Genomic DNA, 24764 nt, shown 5'->3' with positions numbered 1-24764 from the left:
GTTAGCAATGAAACAGAATTAACTGAAAATGTAAAGTAGTATCTGTCCCAGGGAGTCAGGTGGGAATATCATATTGTAGGGAGGGGCTTCCAAGAAAGACTAAGTGGACCTGTAGGGGAATAGAGCACATTGCCTATAGCTGTAACTTATAGGTGCCTTCTCAAGAATGACTGTACCAAAATAGTTGTCAGAGACCTGCATTCCAACTCCTGGATGGCCATAGGAGCTAAATCATTGCAAAGATATGGATGAAAAATTCTAAGTGCTTAGGCTGGTGCTATTTTTAAAGTCTGTAAAGTTTCTGAATCATCTTATGCTTATGTGAAACTTTCCTAAATTGTTTTGGGTCCTATTTAGTTTTATAGTATGAAAAACTACACTGCAATGTGAATACAGTTTTCTTTCTTCTAAAATCAAATGGCTGTGTTTCAGGATTCACAAAGAATAAAGGCTGTATGTGGAAAGTGAAAAACTAAACAATGACTTCTCCATGAAAAGATCTGTATCCCGCATGAATTACCTGGATCTTCCTTAAGCTGTTATTTCAACTGGAAAAGCACCAGATGAATTGAATCTTTCAAATTCTTCATACCATTCTACCTTTTCTGGACACGTTTCTTGCAAAGATAATCATGCTCAGTCTACTGCTTCCAGTTTTCTGGCCTGGGAAGAAAATCTCTCACTTTAAAGACTTCTGGTCATGTGCCTATGATTTTATACTGTGTGTGTGTGTGTGTGTGTGTGTGTGTGTGTGTGTGTGTGTGTGTGTGAGCGCGCGCGCGCGCGCGCAGGTGATCTGTGTCCCCAAGGGTCACATTGAAGCACCTAGGTTTTTCTGTGTCTTAATTTCTTTTCAACACATAGACGTGAGACTGTATAGTCTGCCAAGTTCTACTATTCAGCTACTGTGACACTATGCTAATAAATTATTTTATTTTGTTCAATTCCTAGTTATTCCAGACTAGCTAGATGCAATCCTTCATAACTATATAGTTCAATAACTGTATTATTTTATGGAAGAGTGAGTGTTTTGGGGGGAGTGGGAGATTTACCAGAGATTCATACCACACAGCCAAGTCTCACTCGAAAGATTTATTAAGCTAAGTCACAAAATGACTCCCTCTGAGCTGGAACCAGAGACAGTGGTGAGTCAAGCTGGGACAGCAGTTTATATAAGGCAAGCAGAGCATTGACAAATAGAGGTGGAAAAGTACTGCAGTTGTTGCTGAGTCATCGAGGACAGGGGTCAGGGAACTACTGGTTCCAGAGTTAAGCTAAGTTCAGGGCCTGAGCCACTTTGCATTTGTCCAACAAAGAGAAGTTCATGAATTATTGTTTTTGCATATTTTATTTTTTAAAAGTAACAAGACACTACAGTAAAAAGCCAGTACAGTTATAGAATATGCACAGAACAAAGGGGTGAATTTAACAGAAATTCTTAATACCTAAATCAGTGAGAAATAACAAATGTTCATCTTATTGAAGTTTTCTAAGCATCTTCCAAGGAACATGCAAGGCTGGGGCTGGTAGAATAGTGGAATCACTGTTCTGAAAGAGAAAAACTGTTTTGGAGGTTTTGAATGAGGATGGGTATGAATCATATGTCTTGTGGAGACAAGCTAGTTTAGAGTGAGGTCAAAAGTTGAAGAACAGTAGAAACAGCTTGAAAAGTAAAATAGAAAGATGCTGAACCCTGGGTCTAGGTGGATCTTCACAGCATGGGATGCAGGCTTTATCTAATAGGTAATGAGGCTCCCAACCAAAGAGGCAGCTTGACAAACATGACATTCTGAAAATGAAGTACTACATCATGATGATGATTTGACTTGGGGGATGTTAAAGTTAAGAAGGCCTTGATTTTTTCATTTGTGAATTTATCATAGTGAGGACTTGAGTAAAAGCATGAAAAGGGTGTATAAAGAGTCAAACTGTGCAGATGGAATCAGCACAATAGACTTGAGAGTGGCTTAGATAACAGAATTAAAACCAGTGGTATCCATCATGGTTTCCACATTCACTGTCTACATTATGCTATTCCCAGTAACAGAGATGCCGTAACTAGGAAAGGGGTGGCGGAGAGAAAAATCAATCCAAGCCTAGCTTAATGAGATGTGATTGGAGGACCGAGAAGAACAAACACAATGGCAGATGCAATTACAGGTCAGAATGAATGTCCTATATAAATCTACTCCATTATGGTGAAAGTATAAAAAGGCACAGAAAATAATCATAGCACAATCAAGAAACTCACAAATGGAGTTAGCCATTTGTGTTAAGGCTTTTCCCCCCTCTCCATATCTTAAAAAATTGCTTTGAAAGTGTTGGTTTCATGAAATATTACCCCAAATTAAAACTCTCAAGAGATTCAAAATCAAAGTTTCTTGCTGATCTTCTGCCTTCTCTTTCAACCCTCATTCTCCCTTGAGGCAAGCCTTAAAAATTGAATTCTTCTTAGCCAACTTAGGACTTAGAATCCAGAACCTCCTTTTTCAAGAGCAAGACTAAATGCATAGTCAATGTTGCAATTTCTCTATCTTTCTGAGTAACTTCCAGCCAGCAGGTCTCCCATTCTGCCCTGTCCCATACCCAGGAAGAAGAAATGTTATAAACAAAAAACCAGAAATTAAATAAATCAGTAAATCTTACTGGAAATCTTTAATAAATTCCCCCACTCTGTCAACTGCTATTAAAACATACTTTTCCTATCGAATCACATTTCCCAATGGCTGTCCACAAATCTTTAAACCTAAGCATCAAAATGCTTTACATATAATCCATCATTAGTTATAAGCAAAAATTTCTTATGAGTCTCTTAACATCCTGCCTTTTTATAGTAGAGGTGTTCGTTATGGCCTTTTATTATAGGTGGAGAAGATATCACTCCATTTTCTTAACCTTCATAAGTGAATAGCCTGGAGTTCTAGGTTCCATCTGCACCTCCATCAGGACAACACTCCTTGGCATTTGACGTCTTTCAATCCCCGCACTGTCTGATTTTAAGTACGCCATTGCCTCCAAAGACCTATAAGGTCAACTTTAAAGTGATAAGCACCCTCAGTAGCTCAGACCTTCCTGAATTTCATATACCCTTCCTCATGGAGTTTTCATACCATGAGTATGCAGTTGGAAATCATTTTGAAGTAGTTTGATTTTTAGCAGCAAATGTGACTGATATTTAATGATATGTAGTGAAGTGCTAGCATGCTTCTACTTGGCAGCTTTGTGGATAGAATTCTATTAAGATAATCACACAGCTTCAAAACATATCTGGTAATGTTACCTTCTTCATAGTGTTCTCTCTCTCTCTCTCTCTGTGCATGTGTGTATGTGTGTGTATGTATGTAAGAGAGGGAGGGAGGAAGAGAGAGGGGGAAGGAGAGAGAGAGCTTATGAGGGGGAGAGAGAGAACTTTTAATAGTTCTAGAGGACTTGAAGCAACTGCCTTCTCTCTTAAAATGTTGACAATGTCAAATATTATGCACACACACAATCTTCTGAATTTTACTTTAAATGAAGCATTAAACCATCTTATTTTTGTATTGAATCATTTAAAACCTTACAGATGTTAGCTTTATTTAAAAAATAGTATGCTGATAGCTTCCCATATAAACTATTGTTTAACTCTAGACTTTCTCTTTCAAGAATTTATCTTAACTATTAAAAATAAAGGGACTATATGATAAGAAAAATGATTATTTGATTACCTATGTCCTAATATTATGATAAAAAAAACTATGATTGGAATCCCAAACTAATCATGCTTTGATGAAAATCTGACTAGTTCAAAAATAGTTCATGTGAATACTATGGTTTTAAAAAATGATAAAGGTATGTGGCTAGTCATACCAAAAGTTTTCTTAGCCTAGTAACAACTATGGACACCTTGTTTAATTTACATAGCTAATTGTAGGATTAATTCTAGGAGGCTAAATAGAAAATTAGATAAAAAGAAACTTTTAATAACATTCATGATAGATTGAAAGTACTTTCTAGGATAAAATGTAAGGAAACCAGTGAGAGAAGTTTAGGTTTATAAAGTCCACTTATAAATGCTGTGAGGAATCAGATCTGGTATGAGACTCATCAAATGGTTAAAGTGAATTTAACTTTCAGAGAACCTGCTTTGGGTTTGAAAGCATAAATGTTGTCAATCACACTAAGACTTTCCTAAATTCTAATGATGAAAGTCTCTAGTTCTGGCTTGTCTTGTTTAGTCTTAGTACATATATCGATAAAGGGGCTAGGGGTGCTTTTGGTGAAGGCACTGTTCTTCATGCTTAGAAAACCGAGCTTTGAGTTTAAATAGCTAAGAAACATGCTTAGAAAGAGTGACAAGGTGATTGTATGCTTTCTTGAGATCCTACAGTCTTCATATGATCTTTTATATGACAGGGGGAATTGGATAGAATAGAATTACTTGCTCTTGTAATGGGCAGGTTAGATGCCGACTCTGCACAGGTGTTTAATAGGGCTTGGTGGGAACTTAGAAGATGAGGTGGAACAATAAGTCACTGCTTCCATCCAATCATCATTTATTGTGAATCTATGCCAATCTGAGTCTGAGAAATGCTCAGCCAAGTGGTCATCTGAACACCATTCTACCTGGATGAGCAGTTACTCATGGAAGGTCTAGCATGGGATCTTTGGTCAATTATTTCCAGAAGCTTCCTTGTTGGCCGATGCTTTTAAGACCAGGTAACAGACTTCCTTAAATATAAATGGGAAAAACTCTGAGAAAAAAAAATTAAATCCTATACAACTCTAAGGGGAATCTCAAAGTAATTAAATGTAAATGTATTAGTACTAATATAGATTGTGTCCACAAAACATGAAGCACAAAGGTATTTTCAGTTATTCTTCCCTAATGATGGTATAATTTTACTAGAGTAGCCTGGGTTTTACTCAACTCTACCAGTCTGAGACACATAAAATCAGAGTCTAAAACCCTTACCTGTGGTGGTAATCTAATTGTACTGAAATATTATTTTGATTGTATGTTAATAAATAAAGTTGTCTGGGGGTCAGAGCTATTAGAGCCATAGCAAGAGTGTGGCAGTGGTGGCACATGCCTTTAATCCCATAGATATCTGTGTGTTCAGGGTCAGAGTTATTAGAGCCATAGCAAGAGTGTGGCAGTGGTGGCACACGCCTTTAATCCCATAAGATCTCTGTGTGTTCAGGGATACAGTCAGCATTGGAGACATATGCCTTTAAGACCTAGGGGGCTGTACATTCAGACAGTGACGAGGCAGTCATGTGTTTGGGTTTACAACCAATGGGAAGGCAGAACAACATACTATAAAAAAACGAACCGACAGAAAGTAGGTCTCTTTCGCGAAGCTGGGACAGCAGGAGGAAGGGTGAGATTTTAGCTCTGAGCTCTGACCTCTCGGCTTTCTCTTTTACATTGTTTCTGTGTTTCTTATTTAATAAGACGGTTGGTTACATCTATATCTGGCGCCCAACGTGACAAGAATCCATTAAAAACTGCTTGGCTTGGCGGCAGGTCCGCTTTCCCGCAAGGGCGGCAGGCGGCCGGGCGGCGATTGGCTTCTTAGTCCGAGCAGCGGCTTCTGAGCCTGGGTCTAGTTCTGCTTGACCTCAGGCTGGACTATCGGTGAGCTGCTTGCTTAAATCCTGCTCGCTTAAAGCCGGTGCTACAAACAACTCAGAGTTGCCCTGCCGAACAGGGCCTTGCCTGTAAAACCAACGCACGTGGTCGGAGCTTAAGGAAGCCAGACCCAAGCCTTGACTCGGCACAAGAGGGAACACGTGGCTGCATTTAAACTTTAGCCAGCTACGCTTTCTTGTTCTCTCTCTCTCTCTCTCTCTCTCTCTCTCTCTCTCTCTCTCTTTCTCTTTGGATTTACACCTGGGACACTAGGTGGCTGCTTTGAAAATCCCCTCGGATTTCTACTGTTCTACACAGATTTGGTAAGTCATAACATATCAGATATTTTAAAGGAAACTATCTAAAAGAGAATTTTTTTCCACATTAAAAAACAAATGGGTTTTATGTGTACATTGGAAGAAAATTGGTTTTTGTTCGAAATTTTAGGCAGTCTGGCAATGGAACAACTATATAATATTAGTATTGGTGGAATTATGCACCTTATCACTATAATAATCCACATTTTAATATTTAAAAAGATAGTCAATTTAAGTGCCAGGATAACAGCTTTAGAAGAACTTGTTAAACCTGTAAAAATTCAGACAGAAGAAATTAACAGTGAAGTTGTTTCAAGTCGGGATCATAAGGTTGCAGAAAGAAAGCCTGTTTTCACACAGTCACCCTTAATTTATCCTGTAACCGTACAGCAGATGCCTGATCAAATGGCTACACAAAATACTTGGGCTCCAATTGAAATGTTGGATTTAAAAAGGTTTAAGGAGGCAATAGTATCTTATGGCATGCATTCCCCATATGTAAAGCAAATGTTAAACACTTGGTCAACATATAATAGGATAGTACCACAGGACTGGCGGGACCTTGCACAAGGTGTTCTGGAACCCAGCCAGAGACTTCAATTTCTGACTTGGTTTAAGGAGGAAGCTAAAAACATAGAAAAACAATGGAGGGATAAAGGAGTACAAATTTGCCAGGATCAGCTTATGGGCGAAGGCCAATATGCTTCAGCACAAACACAATGTTTATATGATGTCCAAACCCTAATTTTATGTCGAACGGCAGCCTTGAATGCATGGGACAGAGTTGAGGAACCAGGAAAAAAATCTGAGTCATTTACAAAGGTGATGCAAGGCCCAAAAGAGTCTTTTACAGATTTTTTACAAAGACTGGCTTCAGCAGTAAAGAGAATGGTCTCGGATTCAGAAGCTAGTAAGGCAATAATTGAATCTTTGGCCTTTGAGAATGCGAATGCAGCATGCAAAAGAATAATCAGGCCATTAAGGGCAAGATCTGCACCTATGGAAGATTGGATTAGAGAAACAATTAATGTTGAAGCTGATGAGCATGATGATACATGGGTAGGAGAAGTAATTTCAAAAGGTTTGAGGAGTGTTAGATGTTTTGGATGTGGAAAGCAAGGACATTTGAAAAGGGACTGTAGACAGGTCATTCCCAGAAACAATGTTTCTTCAAGGAACAATGGCAACAGAATGCCCCTTCCTTCTGGAGTATGCAGAAGGTATGGTAAGGGAAAACACTGGACCAACGAATGTAGATCAACAAAGGACAGACAGGGTAATCCTTTGCCTCAGTCTTCGGGAAACTCCCAGAGGGGCCTCAGGCAGGCCCCCAGTGCAAATCCAGTTCAAACCTTTCCTGCAGCCATAGAGGAAATGCCTGCTCTGGAGAGCGATTAAATAACCAAATGTCTATTGGAATAAATCATGCTGGTCAGGATGATGAAACAGAGAGAATAGAAAATTCAGGAGAAAACATAAAGAAAATTTTTTGGCAAACTTCTATTAATGAACAAAGACCAAAATTAACAATAAAAATAAATGGTGTTTTGTTGTCTGGTCTGGTAGACACAGGTGCGGACGTTACCATAATTGCACCAGAATTTTGGCATCCAACTTGGCCTCTTCAGGAGGTAAACGTTCAACTGTTAGGAATTGGGACATTATCTCAGGTGAAACAGAGTGCAAGATGGCTCGAATGTATAGGTCCAGAAGGACAGAGAGGAAAATTAAAACCATATGTGGCTAACATAACTATGAACCTGTGGGGTCGAGACTTGTTGCAACAATGGAATACTCAGATTAACATCCCTCCAATCTCAGAAACAAATCACAAACTAGCACATGTTACTGAGAGAAATATTAGAAGATATTGTTCTAATGAGTGGTCACCAGCCATCCATATTATACAAGAACAGGGCACAATAACTGATGATCTTCCAAAGACACCAACAGCTCTACCTTTAAAATGGTTAACAGACAAGCCTGTATGGGTCCAGCAATGGCCTTTAACAACAGAGAAACTCCAGGCTTTAGAAGAGCTGGTAGAAGAACAGTTAAGTGCTCAGCATGTTGAAGAATCAACCAGCCCTTGGAATTCTCCTGTATTTGTTATTAAAAAGAAATCTGGTAAATGGAGAATGGTAACAGACCTTAGAGCAATTAACAAAGTAATTCAGCCAATGGGCTCTCTACAATCTGGGATGCCTTTGCCTACTCTGTTACCAAAAGGATGGCCTCTCATAGTTATTGATTTAAAAGACTGTTTCTTTTCAATACCCTTACAAGAAAAAGACAGAGAAAGATTTGCTTTTACAGTGCCTACTTATAATAATTCTCAACCGGTTAAAAGATTTCAATGGAGGGTCCTCCCACAGGGAATGTTGAATAGTCCAACTCTGTGCCAATATTTTGTGCAACAGCCATTGGAAGTGATACGTAAAAAATTTCCTAAATCTATAATTTATCATTATATGGACGATATTTTACTAGCTGACTCAAATGCAGATACTTTAGAAATAATGTTTGAAGAAGTAAAGAAAATTTTGCCTTGCTGGGGATTACAAATTGCTCCTGAAAAGATACAAAGAGGAGATTCTATTAATTATTTAGGATATAAAATAGAGCTACAAAAAATTAGACCCCAAAAGGTGCAAATTCGGAGAGATAGACTACAGACTCTTAATGACTTTCAAAGATTATTTGGAGATATTTCTCATCTACGAACTATTGTTGGGGTAAAAAATGATGAACTGACTAATTTGTTCAAAACCTTAGAAGGTGACAAGGACTTAAATAGTCCAAGAGAATTATCACCTGAAGCTGAGAAAGAATTAGCCTTGGTAGAAAAGAAAGTGCATGAAGGACACGTGAATCGTATTGATCCAAAGCTGGATTGCATTTTGGTTATCTTACCTTCTAGGCGTTCTCCTACTGGAATATTAATGCAGAGGGAAGATATTATATTGGAATGGATATTTTTACAAAATAAACCAAATAAAAAATTAAAAACTTATGTGGAAAAAATCTCTGACTTGATTTACAAAGGAAAACTGAGACTTCGTCAATTAGCAGGCATAGACCCAGCAGAAATTGTCGTACCATTAACTAAGGAGGACATTGAAAAATTATGGACAGAAAGTGAACCTTGGCAAAGAGCTTGCAGTAATTTTTTGGGAGAAATTAACAGCAAATATCCCAAAAGCAATAGAATTGATCTTATAAAGAGAGCTGATTGGATCTTGCCTCGAATTGTACGGCAAAAACCCATATCTGGAGTTCGTACATTTTATACAGATGCCAACAAAGAAGGAAAGGCAGGTTACAAATCAGAAAATTTAAGTAAAGTGGTTCAAAGTCCGTATAATTCAGTTCAAAAATCAGAATTGTATGCTATTCTGTTGGTATTAATGGATTTTTCAGAACCTCTCAACATAGTAACTGACTCTCAGTATGCTGAAAGAGTGGTGTTACATATTGAGACTGCAGAATTTATCCCTGATGCTTCAGAATTAACTTCACTATTTATTCAATTACAAGATACAATCAGGAAAAGGAATCATCCTTTATATATAACTCACATTCGATCCCATACTGGTCTGCCAGGCCCTCTAGCACAAGGCAATGATGAGATTGATAAATTATTGATAGGAAATGTGCTGGAGGCCTCAGAATTTCATAAAAAACATCACGTTAATAGTAAAGGTTTAAAAAAGGATTTTTCCATAACCTGGCAACAAGCCAAAGAAATAGTAAAGAAATGTCCTACTTGTTCCTTCTACAATCAGACGCCATTACCAGCAGGATGTAACCCAAAGGGTACTCAGAGAAATGAAATCTGGCAGATGGACGTGTTTCACTTTGCAGAATTTGGAAAATTGAAATATGTACACCACACTATCGATACTTATTCAGGATTTCAATGGGCAACTGCTTTGAGTTCTGAAAAAGCTGATTCTGTAATCACTCATTTGCTAGAAGTTATGGCCATCATGGGTATACCTGCACAAATCAAAACTGACAATGCTCCATCATATGTCTCTGTTAAAATGAAACAGTTTTTTGCTTATTACAATATAAAGCATATTACAGGCATACCACATAATCCTACAGGTCAAGCAGTTATAGAAAGATCAAACAGAACTCTAAAGGATATGCTAAATAAACAGAAATGGGTAACAAAAACCCCCAGAAATAGACTGCATAATGCTCTTCTAACTTTGAATTTTCTGAATGCCAATGAGAAAGGAACAACAGCTGCAGAGAGACATTGGATAATAGAAAAAACTACAGAATTAAATCAGCCTATATACTTTAAGGATGTGCTGACCTCAGAATGGAAACCAGGGTATGTATTACATTGGGGACGAGGTTTTGCTTTTGTTTCTACAGGAGAAGATAAGCTGTGGGTACCATCAAAATTGATAAAGGTTCGATTTGAACAAGACAGACCTCTTAATTGAGGAGGTGATAGTTCATCAACCAACATGAACATCCAATTTAAACTAACTTGTATCAATAACACATGCCTTTTCATTTAATCAGATAATAACTTGCCAAAAAGGAACATCCCCAAAATTAGTCTTGGGGAAAGGTTTTTGTTTTTGTCTTTTAGGAGAATGAAGGTTAAGGAATCTGAAGAACACTGGACAAATGAGACAACTGAAGAAAAGGGACAAATCATCTATCCCAAGAAACAGAGTGAAACGGTGTATGGGTATATATTATCTAAAAAAAAAAAATTATGTCTTCCTAAATGTTTGTTTCTGCTTTTCTCTAAAGATTTAACACTATTCGTCTTCTAACAGTCCCAGTTCAATTAAAATTTAAAGCTGACTTTGGAGTTGGAGAATGGCTCTCTCCTTCTTTAAAATCAAGCATGTTGTTAAAAGGTAAATGCAGCCGGGCGGTGGTGGCGCACGCCTTTAATCCCAGCACTCGGGAGGCAGAGGCAGGCGGATCTTTGTGAGTTCGAGGCCAGCCTGGGCTACCAAGTGAGTTCCAGGAAAGGCGCAAAGCTACACAAGAGAAACCCTGTCTCGAAAAAAAAAAAAGAAAAAAAAAAAAAACCAAAAAAAAAACCAAAAAAAAAAAAAAAAAAAAAAAAAAAGGTAAATGCAAACTCCCTGTATCATGCCAGAATAAGAGCCATCTTCTGCTATGGTACAGGACAAAAGCAAAATTAATTAAGGGACTATTCTATTACTAATCTCAACTCTTTGATTCTATTCTGATTCTTTAAACTTTTCTCAAAGTATAAATTTTATATCAAAATTTACAAGATTAATATATATATACATTTTAAACTTTGTTAAGATATGAATGGTCACATAGAGTACTAACTAATTCTAGAAAAAAGGCTAGCTGCATATATATGTTTTTGTGTTTGAGTCTCTTATCAGTTTTCTGCAGGAAATCATGGCCAGGCCTAACATCAACTGAAGTCTCCAGAAAGAAGATGGGGCCCCACAACAACAACAATTCCACGTGGACAATAATAATATCATTAAGCTGACAAACATCATCCACAGATCAGCTTTGAACTACAAGGTGCTCAGAGCAAATTTGAGATGACTAGCTGAGATGATCCAGTCTCAAAGACTACTTGAATAAGGACTTGAGATAAACCCTGAACTTTGGCATTATACACAGACTGGATAATGAAGGATATAGTTACCTCTCCTAGAATTTGACAATTAACCTAAAATTTTTCTTTCAGGATAAAGAAAACTTCGCCCATACCCAGCAGGAAGCAATTTTAAGAATACGACGCCCACATTCCCAAAGAGGTGGTGTGGGGCGGGTGGTTTTTTGGTCTTTTTAATGGGTTTTGGGTCTGGGATAATTTTCAGTAAATAAGGGGGTTGGTTACAAGTTATTGTCAAGGGTTAGGAAAAAGGCTAAGCAAAGGAGATTAGATTTAAGGTTCTTGTTTAAAAAAAAAAAGAAAGAAAGAAAAAGAAAGAAAGAAAAGAAAAAGACAATTACTAATTTTAAATACTTTACATTGGATTGGATTGTTTTATATTGTATACAAATTTGAAATTGATATTATTAGAAAATGCTATATGTATATTTCTAATTGTATTTATACCATTCATTTAACAATGTAATGCAAATTTCTGATCCTTGAATGTTATTATTATCAACTATTAGGATATAAAGAAATGAAAGCTAGTAGTTAGACATTATCATAGAACTTGTAGTCATATTAGATATGTTTTAAAAATTGAGCAGAGATGTTTTAGACAGGTCATCTTCAAACCCTTCAGAGATCTACAGAATATGGCATTTAAAATGTTTTAATAACTTAGAAAATTTTTCTTTTTTTGAGACATGTCGGCTCCTGGCATTACCAATCTACTTTAGAGAAAATATGGGCATTGAAGAAACTGCATATGGAGTCAACTTTCATTCTGGCAAAAGTTAGCCACTGGACAACAAAGTATCCTCGAATCAACAGGACAAAATGGACAGACAGATCACGAAACAAGGGACTACTGATTCTTGCCAAAACAAGTGTGGTTATGGCTTTATCAAAAGGCATCTTCTGAGGCCAGGACAATATGGCCCCATCCCTGAAGTGGCCTTCGCATCCGGAAAAGGTACAGTGCCCTTTTCTTCGAAGGCAGCTTAACAGGCAGAGGGCCGATGGATTCTGTTGTACAATGGAACAGCAGCTGAAAGCTCATGCCTCTCAAAAGTAGACTGGCATTTAATAGAGGGATGTGGAGAAGAAGGGGATGCTGAGATGAAGCCATATATACACAGCCAAGAAGAATGGACAGCTGAATTAAAAAACTGTCAACAATTTCCAGAATTTAAAATCCTGAATCATGACAGGACACTAGTGGAATTCAGGTGTTTCTGGTACATGGACTGCTCTCACCCAATGTGAGGTTGAACTGTTGACCTTGTGTACATCCTACTTCACAAATGAGTCTGTCAGATACACTAAGCCTATAGGCTGAAGATGATGCCCCAACACTGCGGAGAAACCTCAGGTGACTGCCCAGGCAGCTGGCTGTTTCTGTCAACTCACAAAATTTTTTGGAAGTTGCTTGCATGCACTTCCTGTTTTTTATTTTTGTTAGCTAATTATTCCCTTCTTAGGTCTCTGAGGGAGTTGAAGATTAGTTAGTTATGGTTGAAGATTAGTTAGTTATAGTTGAACATTAATTAGGATAGAAAGTACATTAGATACATCTTGGAATTACCAAAATAGGATAGATAATGGAATTATTTTCTCTGATTTGTCAAATACCTGTTTAGGTATTTATTACTTGTATATATTGTATATAGTTATTGTACTTTTGTATATAGTTTTTCTTTTGTTAGTTATAACCTTTTGCTTTTTTTTCTTTTTATTAAAATAGAAAAGGGGAAATGTGGTGGTAATCTAATTGTACTGAAATATTATTTTGATTGTATGTTAATAAATAAAGTTGTCTGGGGGTCAGAGCTATTAGAGCCATAGCAAGAGTGTGGCGGTGGTGGCACATGCCTTTAATCCCATAGATATCTGTGTGTTCAGGGTCAGAGTTATTAGAGCCATAGCAAGAGTGTGGCGGTGGTGGCACACGCCTTTAATCCCATAAGATCTCTGTGTGTTCAGGGATACAGTCAGCATTGGAGACATATGCCTTTAAGACCTAGGGGGCTGTACATTCAGACAGTGACGAGGCAGTCATGTGTTTGGGTTTACAACCAATGGGAAGGCAGAACAACATACTATAAAAAAACGAACCGACAGAAAGTAGGTCTCTTTCGCGAAGCTGGGACAGCAGGAGGAAGGGTGAGATTTTAGCTCTGAGCTCTGACCTCTCGGCTTTCTCTTTTACATTGTTTCTGTGTTTCTTATTTAATAAGACGGTTGGTTACATCTATACTTACCTGTCTTCTTGACTCCATCAGGACATCCCCTTTACCCTAACTCACAAACATCCCATCTTCAATTATGATTGTCATACAAAGGACATGTGTATTTCCTCATGTATGTACATCTCTTGGCCGCCATGCTTGCTGCTTCTACCAAAGTCTCAGAGTCAGCTGTGATTTGCTTACTAACATCAAGGTCAATGTAGCTTTCTGAGTCACTGCCTTTCTATGAGCTCATAACACTTGCTTCTCTGACCTCCATTGTTCTTTCTCTTCTTTAACCCAAGGAGTATCCATAGTCATACTTTATATCAAGAAACACACTCACTGTACCTCTCACCATCTATATAAATTCTGGTGCCTGTGATCTCACACACTGAGCAAGCAAGCACTTAAAGGTTCCTACCATAAAATCATGTGAAGTCATCCCGGGATCACTTTGATTTTGCTTAAGTAAATTCATAATCCATACTTCTTCACTTTCCATTTTTCTGAAATTTGTCAATCAGTTTTGTAGAATGAATGAGAAAATCAAAGCAAATGATATGAAATCATAGCTTTCCTCAGGCAAGTTAAAAATATTTTAGTCAAAATATTATGTTGATATTAGCAAGGAAGACTTAAAAAACGGACCTGAAACATGTATTCAGGGGTATCATACACTAAAATGCACTTGACAATAAGTATGAGATGGATAAACTGAAGTTTGCTTTACAGTACAGTTACAATATCTGTGGTGTCCTTCTCTCTCTTCAGTGCTCCCATGAAAATTTTTGTAGTTCTTCATGAGTGGAAGTAAACCTTACTAATAGGTGCAAACAAAGCACAATGAAAAATAAGAGTGCCAGACTCACAGCTGGATTCTAGGATTTACAAGAAGAAAACAGTGCTCCAAGATGAACCATACCAGCAGGAAGCTATGAGGCCTCAAGACTACTGAAAAAAGAAATCTCCTAACAATGAAGCTTCTATGCTAAAGGAGAGTTAGGAACATAAAATTGGACACATAGCTAATACTGCCTTGTATGATCCTGCCACAGAAACTAACACTGTAAAACAGATCAGCCTCTACGTATAACAGTGCCAGCATTTGAGAAATATTGCATGGCCTGAACCAAAGTGAATCCAGATGTATGATGTTCCATCAATTCAATAATCAGAAGAAATGGACATGTATCTCTGTGGACCTGTCTTCTTATGTTCATGAGATATTTTAAATTTGATTTCACATATATTTGTAGAAGACAAGAAGAAATCCAAAGGCTACCCTCTTAAAACTCCATCAGTGTCTAAGTATACAAAGGATGACTTATTTTGTTAAATCTGGAGAGTACAATACCTGACAGGCAGCATCCTGCAAGATGGAGTTACAATGGCTAAGTGTCAGAGAACTAGTCTCATTAGAGGAGTGCATACAGAATCAAGGACTGTATATGGAAACACTGCAATGCAGCTTCTGTATTCTCAAAACTGTGATGATATATGCAATTTAGAAGCCATTTCAATAGCTCTTATGCGCAGATAGACAGACTGATAGACATAAACAAGTGATAATAAGAAATCGTTATTGCTAAGAGAAAGCATATTACTTCCATTTAAAAAATGTCATGATAAGAAACCACTGTTGCTAAGAGAAAGCATATTACTTCCATTTAAAAAAAATGACATGATAGCTAAATTATTCCTTATTCCACTCCACCTACTCTTTGAGGAGAAGTCTGAATGAGACTGACATAATTTTCTAAGACATAATGCAATGGAAAAGCAACATGGAGGTCCCTGTGAGTTGTAAGTTCCTACAAAGGTGAGCATTTCATGCTTGCAAACACTTCACAGAGCTTAATGTAGGGTTTGCATATCAGGAAGCTTTATTGATTTGCTCTGTAACATCTCTGGATTTGCTAAGTCTAAATGATTAATCACCCAATTGAGGTCCATCACTTAACAAGGTAATTAATGGACATTTACTTCTTAGCATAACCATGACTAAAAACTCAGTGAACACTATTTTCAAAAAAGATTAATTCATTGTATTTTCAAATAGTTTTAAAGTTTTTATTACATACATTTTTTAATTAAGAAATTTTTTATTCATTTTACATACCAACCACAGATCCCTCTCTCATTCTTTCTCTCACTTTCATGAGTTCCTATGAGCCTGATTCAGTTGTCTTTGTAGATTTCTCCATCATGATCTTGACTCCCCTTGCTCATATAATCCCTCTTTCCTCTTTTTGATTGAACCCTCAGAGCTCGATCTGATGCTTGGCTGTGGATCTCTGTATCTGCTTCCATCAGTACTGGATGAAGGCTCTATGATGACAGTTAGGATATCCATCTTCCAAACCCATTCATCCCCCAGGACCTCACTGCTAGGAGATGTCTTTCTGTACTCTGTGAATATGTGTTGCTATGATTAATTAATAAAGAAGCCGCTCTGGCCTACAGCAAGTCAGGTTATTGCCAGGCAGGAAATCAGGGAGAGAGACAGGAAGAGGAAGGGAGGAGTCAGGAGTCACCAGCCAGACTCAGAGGAAGCAAGATGTCAAGGCAGAACTGAGAAACAGTAACAAGTCATGTGGCTAAACATAGATAAGAATCATGGGTTAATTTAAGTGTAAGAGCTAGTCAGTAATGAGCCTGAGCTAATGGCTGAGCAGTTATAAATAATATTAAGCCTCTGTGTGATTATTTTATAAAAGGATGTGGAACTGTGGGTGAGAGATTTGTCCCAACTGCCAGCCAGGTGGGACACTGGAAATCTTCCAACTACACCTCACTAACTCCCTGAGACACAGACTCCACCAGCTCCAATTAAATCAAGAAGTGAGTGACTGTTCTCCCAGTTGGTCAGCCCAGTCTATTATATACATTTTATTTTTCTAGAGAAGTACATGTTAATTGCAATGACTTTTACATATTTCTCCTTCCCTTCCTCCAAATCCTTCATGTACCACCTGTCTTGTTCTCTTTCAAATGTATGGCCTCTTTTTCTTTAATTGTTGTTACATATCTGTTGTTCAAATGTTAAATGTTCTTATAATAAAAAACCCAGAGCCAGATATTGGGGTAAAAACTGAAAGATCAGAGAAGCAGAGCAAGCCACAGCCAACCTCACCTCACCAACTCCTCAGCAGATCCTGTTTCCCTGAATCCTCAGACTGAAAGTCTCTGAGTCCTCACCCCTGAGGTTCTCAGTTGAACTGCTGTTTAGTTCCTGTATCCTCACGCTTTACTTACCTTTCTCTGTCCTGCAGTCACTTCCTGGGATTAAAGGAATGTGTGCTTCCCAGTACTGGGATTAAAAGTTTGTTCCACCACTGCCTGGCTCTGTTTGAAGTGTGACCTTGAACTCACAGAGATCCAGACAGATCTCTGCCTTCCCAGTGATAAGATTAAGGGTGTATGCTGCCACTGTCTGGCCTCTATGTCTAATCTAGTGGCTGGCTCTGTCCTCTGATCTTCAGGAAAGCTTTATTAGGGTATAAAGTACACAATATACCACCACACATATCTTTAGGTATTTGTGTGTATGTGTGTGTGTGTGTGTGTGTGTGTGTGTGTGTGTGTGTGTGTGTGCATGTGTATTCCTAAATATATAAATACAAATTGTTCTGTGCATATATTATTATTTTTACGTATATGTTCTTCGGTGCTGTGGATATTGCTCTATATAAATAAAACACTGATGGCCAGTGACCAGGCAGGAATGAACCTACTTTTAAAGAACAACCTGTTTAAAATGTTTTACCTTGGTATAAATTTTAGTTTATTGATACAAACTTGAAGTTAATTTTGTTATACTGTATATATATATATATTTCTATTCTTGTTTGAGGTATTATGTTTATATAACTCATTTAAAATTGTAATGGATCATTAAAAAATAGATTAATAATTAGTCATCTATGATAATCATATTTGTAGCCATGTTAGTTAAGTCTTCTAGGTATACATAGATATATTTCAGATAGATAGGTAATCTTCAAACACTTCATAGACCTAGAGAATATGGCATTTAAATAACTTAGAATTCTGTTGACGTGAGACACAATTGCTCCTGGCTACACCAATTGATCCCGAGAGAATGTTGGGCTTCTAAGACATTTCCATTTGGAAGTTTGTCTTTTTGGCACAAAATGGCCTACTGGGCAAAGAACTGCCCTTGCCTTGACGGCTGACAGGACAAATGCAATGCTGTCCTTTCTGGACAAGCAGGACATAAGGAAAGCGACCACTGTACTCTGCCAAGACAGGGTAAGATGGTCTCTCAGAATTCCTGCATCTAAAACTGGTCTATCAGATACTCTAGGCCTGTAGCCAATTTAAATGCACCAACAATGCTGAGAAACATTAGGTGACTGTCCAGGCTGCCAGCTGTCTTGGTCTACTTTTGCAAGATTCCCGAAAGTTGCTTGCATCCATCTACCATTTCTCAGGTACCATTATGTTTCTTTTCAGGTCTTTGATGTGGTTAAAAACTAGATAGTTGTAATTTCCTCAGTTATGATAAAAGATAAGTTAGATATAAAACCTTAAACTCACAAATATAAGATAGATAGGACATCTTCTTTAATATTGTAACTATAATTCTTGCTCGGTAATTGTTTTGTTATATGTAATTTTACCATGTTAAAGTTAAAACCTTCCTTTTTTTAAAAAAAAAAAAGAAAAAAAGGGGAAGTGCTGTGGATATTGCTCTATATAAATAAAACACTGATGGCCAGTGACCAGGCAGGAAGTAGCTTGCCAGGCAGGAAGTAGGTGGGACAAGGAGAGAGGAGAATTCTGGGAAGCAGAAGGCTGAGAGAGAGACACTGCAGCCACCACCAGGACAAGCAGCATGTAGAGACTCTGGTAAGCCACCAGCCACGTGGCAAGGTATAGATTTATAAAAATGGGTTAATTTAAGATAAAAAAACAGTTAACAAGAAGTCTGTCACAGCCATACAGTTTATAAGTGATATAAGCATTTGAGTGATTATTTTATAAGTGGATTGTGGGACTGCGGGGCTTGGGGAACCTGGAGAGAAGCCCTCCAGCAACACTTCGGGGCTAATCATTTGGTATTGGATAAAAATTTGCTGTATTCCACCCGCTTCTCCATAGTCCCCTGCTGTCCTTATCCTAGGGTTGGGGCCTCTGGAGCTGTCCCCTTTTCATGCTAAAATGTGTAGTGTTGTCCTTGTTGCCGCGGCTTCTGACATTTCTCGAGGACACAATCTCAGAGCAAGTTCCCTGTTGCACTAGCCCTTACAACAGCTCTTCTCCTTTTTTCCAGTGATCCCTGAGTGGCAGTTGCGTTGCTGATTGGTTGGCCTGTGATTCACAGCTCTGCATTTTGATGGGTTTATGATTTTTTATAATGGTCTCCATGTGTTGTGAAGAGACATTTCCTTAACATGGGGTCAGAACATATATCCAGGTGGACTCTAGAGAATCACAACAATATTTGTTAAGTATCTAGAAAACATATTTTAAAATTCCTCTAGGGTTCACAAGTTCTACATCAAGTGATAACATTACTCAACTATTGAATTTTGTCTTTTAATCGCAAACTAGTATGTTTATCAAATATTTTCCCATCTTTGAGCACATTTTGGGACAAGACCTTAGATAACAAGCTATATCAATATGAACAATTAAGTATTTTCATATATTTTATCACATTTTCTTACAAAATCTGTACCAGTTTCCCGGCAACAATAATTATAGAAAAAGTCAACTAAGAAATGTTAATTTAGATATTTGTTAGTTTTAATAATTAAACTATAAGTTTAATAAATAAACTATACCTAAATCATAGAATATCTGGATGATTTAAAGATGCATTTTTAATTTTTATTATTTCAATTATATAAATACATGACTTTGGGAGGTGTTCTTATGAGGGCCAGTAGCCAAGCCAGCCAGAACAGGTCCTGTGATCCTCTGGACCTAGTGCTGCAGGTAGTTGTGAGATGCTTGACACGGATGCTGGGATGGTAAACTGGTCTTCAGCAGGAGCAGAGTCCTCTCCTGGGACTTGCCCTGGCAAGGGTATCATGTAGATTCCGAAGCAGAAGAAGGCAATGTGCTTTTTTTTCTACATTGTTAAAATTTTTCATTGATTTCCTTTTGAACTTCCTTTATGTGCCTATGATCCATAGACTCGATGAAAATATATTCAATTCCAATGTATTTTTGCAACTGTATTCTTTTTGTTATTTAAGCTTATGCTATCTTAGAGGATCTTGTTTTGATGATGCACAGATGTACATAGGTATAGTGCAGCCTTAACTATAAGCAGTCTTACGTGATTTCTTTATAAAGTTTCTATTGTAAAGTCAAACATGGGATTATTGAGAACAATGAACTTCCAGGACAAAATATGTCATTGTTCTGTAATTTAGAGAGTGAAAAGAAAATGATTGCTATTGTTAGGTCAGAGGCTTGACTATAGCTTTAAAAAAAAAAAGCACTTTGTTTTGCTAAGATTGAAAACTAAACTTCAACAAAAATTAGTTTATTTTGAATCATAGACTTTCATTAAGTCAAAAGAACATAGGAGCTCTTTTGAAACATTAAAGTAATTTTCATCTAGTCAGAGAGCAAAATGTTCTTGAGCTTTTCTATTCCTAATACACTAAGTTATTATCCAACAGCAAAGACAAGAATTGAGAGGAAAATGATCAAAAGAGTAGATCTGGTATCAAAGCCACTGTCTGGCCAGAGCTGAGGTTTTCTCAAGCCCTCTCAGTGCACCAAGTATTTATCTTGTGCTTGATTGTTTCTATGGTCCCAAACTGCAATTCAATTCATATAAGACTCCTGCTCCCGAGACACCCATAGTCTAGTGAGGGTGTCTATTATAAACACCCTGGAAAGGCAGCAGGGTGTGGTGAAGGCTAATCTAATGGAACAGCTAGATTTGTAGGCCAGGAACAACTTGTACAGCCTGAGAAACTGGCGAGTGCTTTCTGTGATATATAGCATTCTCTGTAAATCTTCATGGAGCTTATTACAACAAAGTTAGCTTGAACTTATGTAAGGCTGAAAAATAATAATAAATGAAAGACACATGGGAGCTAGGTGTCCAGGTAGAGAAGAGTCTTAGGAATCAATTGCTTCTGTCTCAGCCATCCAGTGGCAAAGTTTGTAGGCAGGTTATAAAACATAATGGACACTGTTGAGACAAGAGGAACAGAAGGATATACCAGTAGAAGCTTAATGTTCAGTTGTAAACTATACAATGTTATGGTGTTCATGTAGTTTGAGTCTTATGTATCCTGTAGCTCAGTGATGGAGTGCTTGCCTAGGTTATATGAGGCCCTAAATTCAGTTCTCAATACTTTATGGGGGATTCTTACATTCATCATAGTGGGCACTGCTCTTGAAGCTGATCAAGGAACCCAGTTTTCTCTCTCTTTTGCCTTTCTGGCTATGAGATGAGTGATTTCACTTTACTAAGAACTCATGCTATGATGTGCTGCATGCTCAAAGTGATGAAACCAATCAATTATGGAAAGAAATCTTCCAAACTGTCATGCAAATTAAAGCCTTATTTTTTTTTTTTTTTTTTTGTTTTTGTTTTTGTTTTTTTTTTCGAGACAGGGTTTCTCTGTGTAGCTTTGCGCCTTTCCTGGAACTCACTTGGTAGCCCAGGCTGGCCTCGAACTCACAAAGATCCGCCTGCTTCTGCCTCCCGAGTGCTGGGATTAAAGGCGTGCGCCACCACCGCCCGGCCTAAAGCCTTATTTTTTATAAGCTGATTATCATGGCTATTTGGATATAGTGATGCAGGGATGATGAACACACTTGTTTTTAAGGTTACTCTCAGAGAATGTTCCAAACATAAAAAGAAGAAAGTATCTGAGTTTGAAGGTTAGGTACTGCAAGCTATACAGAAATAAGGACTGATGATAATAGTTCTCAGACTCTAGTGAAGGGAAGGCTTATCTGAGAATTTTTTAATGGGATAATTTAAACTCAGATACTATGATCCACAATGTTCAGAGCAAAAGACAGGTACCTGGCCTCTAATTGTTCATCAGAAAGGGATTTTTATTGTCTCAGTGCTTACATTAAGAATCAGAATTTCCCAGATACTAGAAAAAGAGAGCAAGAGACTACAGAAAAGTCCATAAAAAATAAGTTTTCTTTAGAATCACAAAGTCAATGCAGGAGTGTTCCAAATTTCTCCCCAGCTGTCATTTCCCATTATAAATATCAGTTTCCATGAGGGGAACTTATTCTTGAGGCAGGAAGGCAAAATTGGTCAACTCAACATGTGTCTTTTAAAAATATTTCTACTCAATTATTGTTTGAATAAAGGGATCTCTTCTTTAACTACTCACAGCAGCACACAATGCAAAAATATATGTACTTCAAACCAGAATCCCAACTTTATGTCTGATGTCATGAATGAAAGAAAAACAGAATAATCTTCCACCCTAAAGCACCATCTGACACACAAACCAAGACAATTTGTACCTCGATTCATTTTTTTCTACATGGAAATAAAATAATACATACTCCTAAAAAAGGGGCTTGTAGAAAGGTACCAGCAAAACAAATGTAAGATGAAAACACAGGAACTACAGTGAATGACAGTTCTGAAATGAACAAATCAGGGAACCAGGAGAGAAGAACAAATCCGGAAGCAGCTTTTGCAATACAGAATTTAGGAAGAGTTGCTGTTTTCAAATTGAAAATGCCCATGAATCTTATTCTCCAGCAAACAAGGGTTTTTCAAAATGCTCCCAGCAGCTACTGCAATCACTCCTATTTCATAAACTCCAGAGAGAGGCAGGGCAGACCTCATATGATGTGGGAGCCGAGAAAGGAGAGGTCGTTAAGAAGAGATAATGAATGCAAAACAAACCACACAATTAACAAAGCAGCACACAGTATCCTCATCAACACACAAACCACACAAAGAAACAAAGTAGCACACAGTATCCTCATCAACACACAAACCACACAGTTACACAAAGCAGCACACAATATCCTAATCAACACAAAAGATAAGGTGCATGGTTTGAAAATGCCTAATTTTCTCTATATTTTATTTAAAATAGGCAACTTATCCAAAACTTCCCCCTTCCTAATGGCTGATTTTCTTTAGCCATGGATCAAATGAATTGGCTGGTAGCTGACTGATGCTTCTCAATCATGGTAAACAGCCTAGGTCATAAAGAAGGGGATTTATTTCTCACACAAAGACAGGTTCTCTCAATGGGATTCATAGTCAAAGGAATCATTTCATGTATACCTCATGAGACTTCTCCACTCTGCCAGCAAAACATGTTCATAAAACACACTCAGAGAAAGAAGAGGCTTATGAAATTAAACTGGGTATTAGTAGATGTTAGCATGGACTCTGATGGGAGGTGTCGTGGTCTTAGTGGATGTTACTTTTTGCAGTGTGGACATTCATCTTACATCTCTTAATCTGACTCTGCAGAAATTAAGTTATCCATGTAATGGTTTTTTTGGTGCCTCGGTAGGGCCAAGAAATGGGCATGAGATATGGATGTTAAGATTATCACTTTGGGGACAGTGATGAGTATCAAGCATTTCTGATAACCACAATTAGCTTCCTTTCTGCAGGGAGCAAGGCATGGACAAGATCTTCCCCATTCGTCCAGTTCTTGGTTTGCTTCTGATTAGTATGGTGGAGAGATGGTTTCCCAGTTCATTCTGAGAATGACCTGAAGATAACCTCATTGGTACATTTTCTTTATGACCAAAGGAATGAACTGGATGGAATGAAGATTTCCTCTCTAGAAGAGTGGTGAGACTCTCAGGAAGATGGTGGCAAAGTGAAAGTAAAAGCAGTTTCACCTGATTAATCAGAAATGAGAGCTTGTTCAAGCATAATGTTTTACTAAGTGTTTTGACCATCCCAGCTGTTTGGGTGTTAGACCATTTTATTTTCAAAGCTAACATTAGTCACTTTTGTAGGCAACTGCCTCTCAAGCATGCAACCTAAAATTTCAACCCACAACCCTACTCCTCTTCCTATGTTTTATTCTCATTTATATTTACTGATAATATGATTAATTATATATTTTCACTAATACATCTACACCTAGACTTTTACATCACTAAAGTCCCATAAAGAGACCTTTGTAATCAGACCAAGGCCAGAAATACTAGGAATGTTCTATAATGCTTGTCATAATTTATGAATAAATTCATGTCCTTCTAATGCTAGCCCTAATTTCTAAAGCTTTATGTGTGAACTAAAGGCAACATTGAAAATTAGTGCAATTAAAACTCATTTAAATATCAGACTTTTCAGGATAAAACCTTTCTCTTTTGTATCAAGGCAACTATTCATGAAAATGACCCGAAATGGTAATAAAAGACATCTGTATCTAAACTCTACCCCAGATCTATCAGTTGAATCAGAATTCACTGCTTTGGGACTCATAAATACACATGATAATAGGCTTTCCCACACAAATCACAAATATGCTATCATCAGAAAACTGTCAAAAAAACTTTAACAAAATGTTCTTAATATTCTACCTGTGTATGATCCTAACAGAGAGCAAATGTTGGTTTAGTGCAAGTATGTAATGTGTACAGAATGAATCCCAATCTTACTGAGAACTTTAGACTCAGAAAGTAACAGCTAAAATAAGATCAACTTTTTTTCAATGTCAGGGATCAAACCCAGGGTCTTGTACATGCTAGACAAGTGTTATACCACTGAACTACATCCCTCATCCTTAAAAAGTATTGGCATGTAGCAACAGATTATATAAAATACAGTTATTCAGATTTTATTTATAATTGATACTGAAACAAGTTTTTAAAAAGCATAAAGTTTGTAAAAAGAAAATGAAATTGGTCTAAAATGTTTATTTTGACTATACAGAAATGTGATATTTTTTTTAAAAAATCTTCAAAATTATACTAACTCAAGGGGATGGAAAGATGGCTCAGCAGTTAAGTACATTGGCTACTTTTCC

This window comes from Peromyscus maniculatus, chromosome 12 (genome assembly GCF_049852395.1).
Source record: "Peromyscus maniculatus bairdii isolate BWxNUB_F1_BW_parent chromosome 12, HU_Pman_BW_mat_3.1, whole genome shotgun sequence".
Classification (NCBI taxonomy): Eukaryota; Metazoa; Chordata; class Mammalia; order Rodentia; family Cricetidae; genus Peromyscus; species Peromyscus maniculatus.
The sequence above is the reverse complement of the archived record's forward strand: the minus strand, read 5'-3'. Positions refer to the sequence as shown.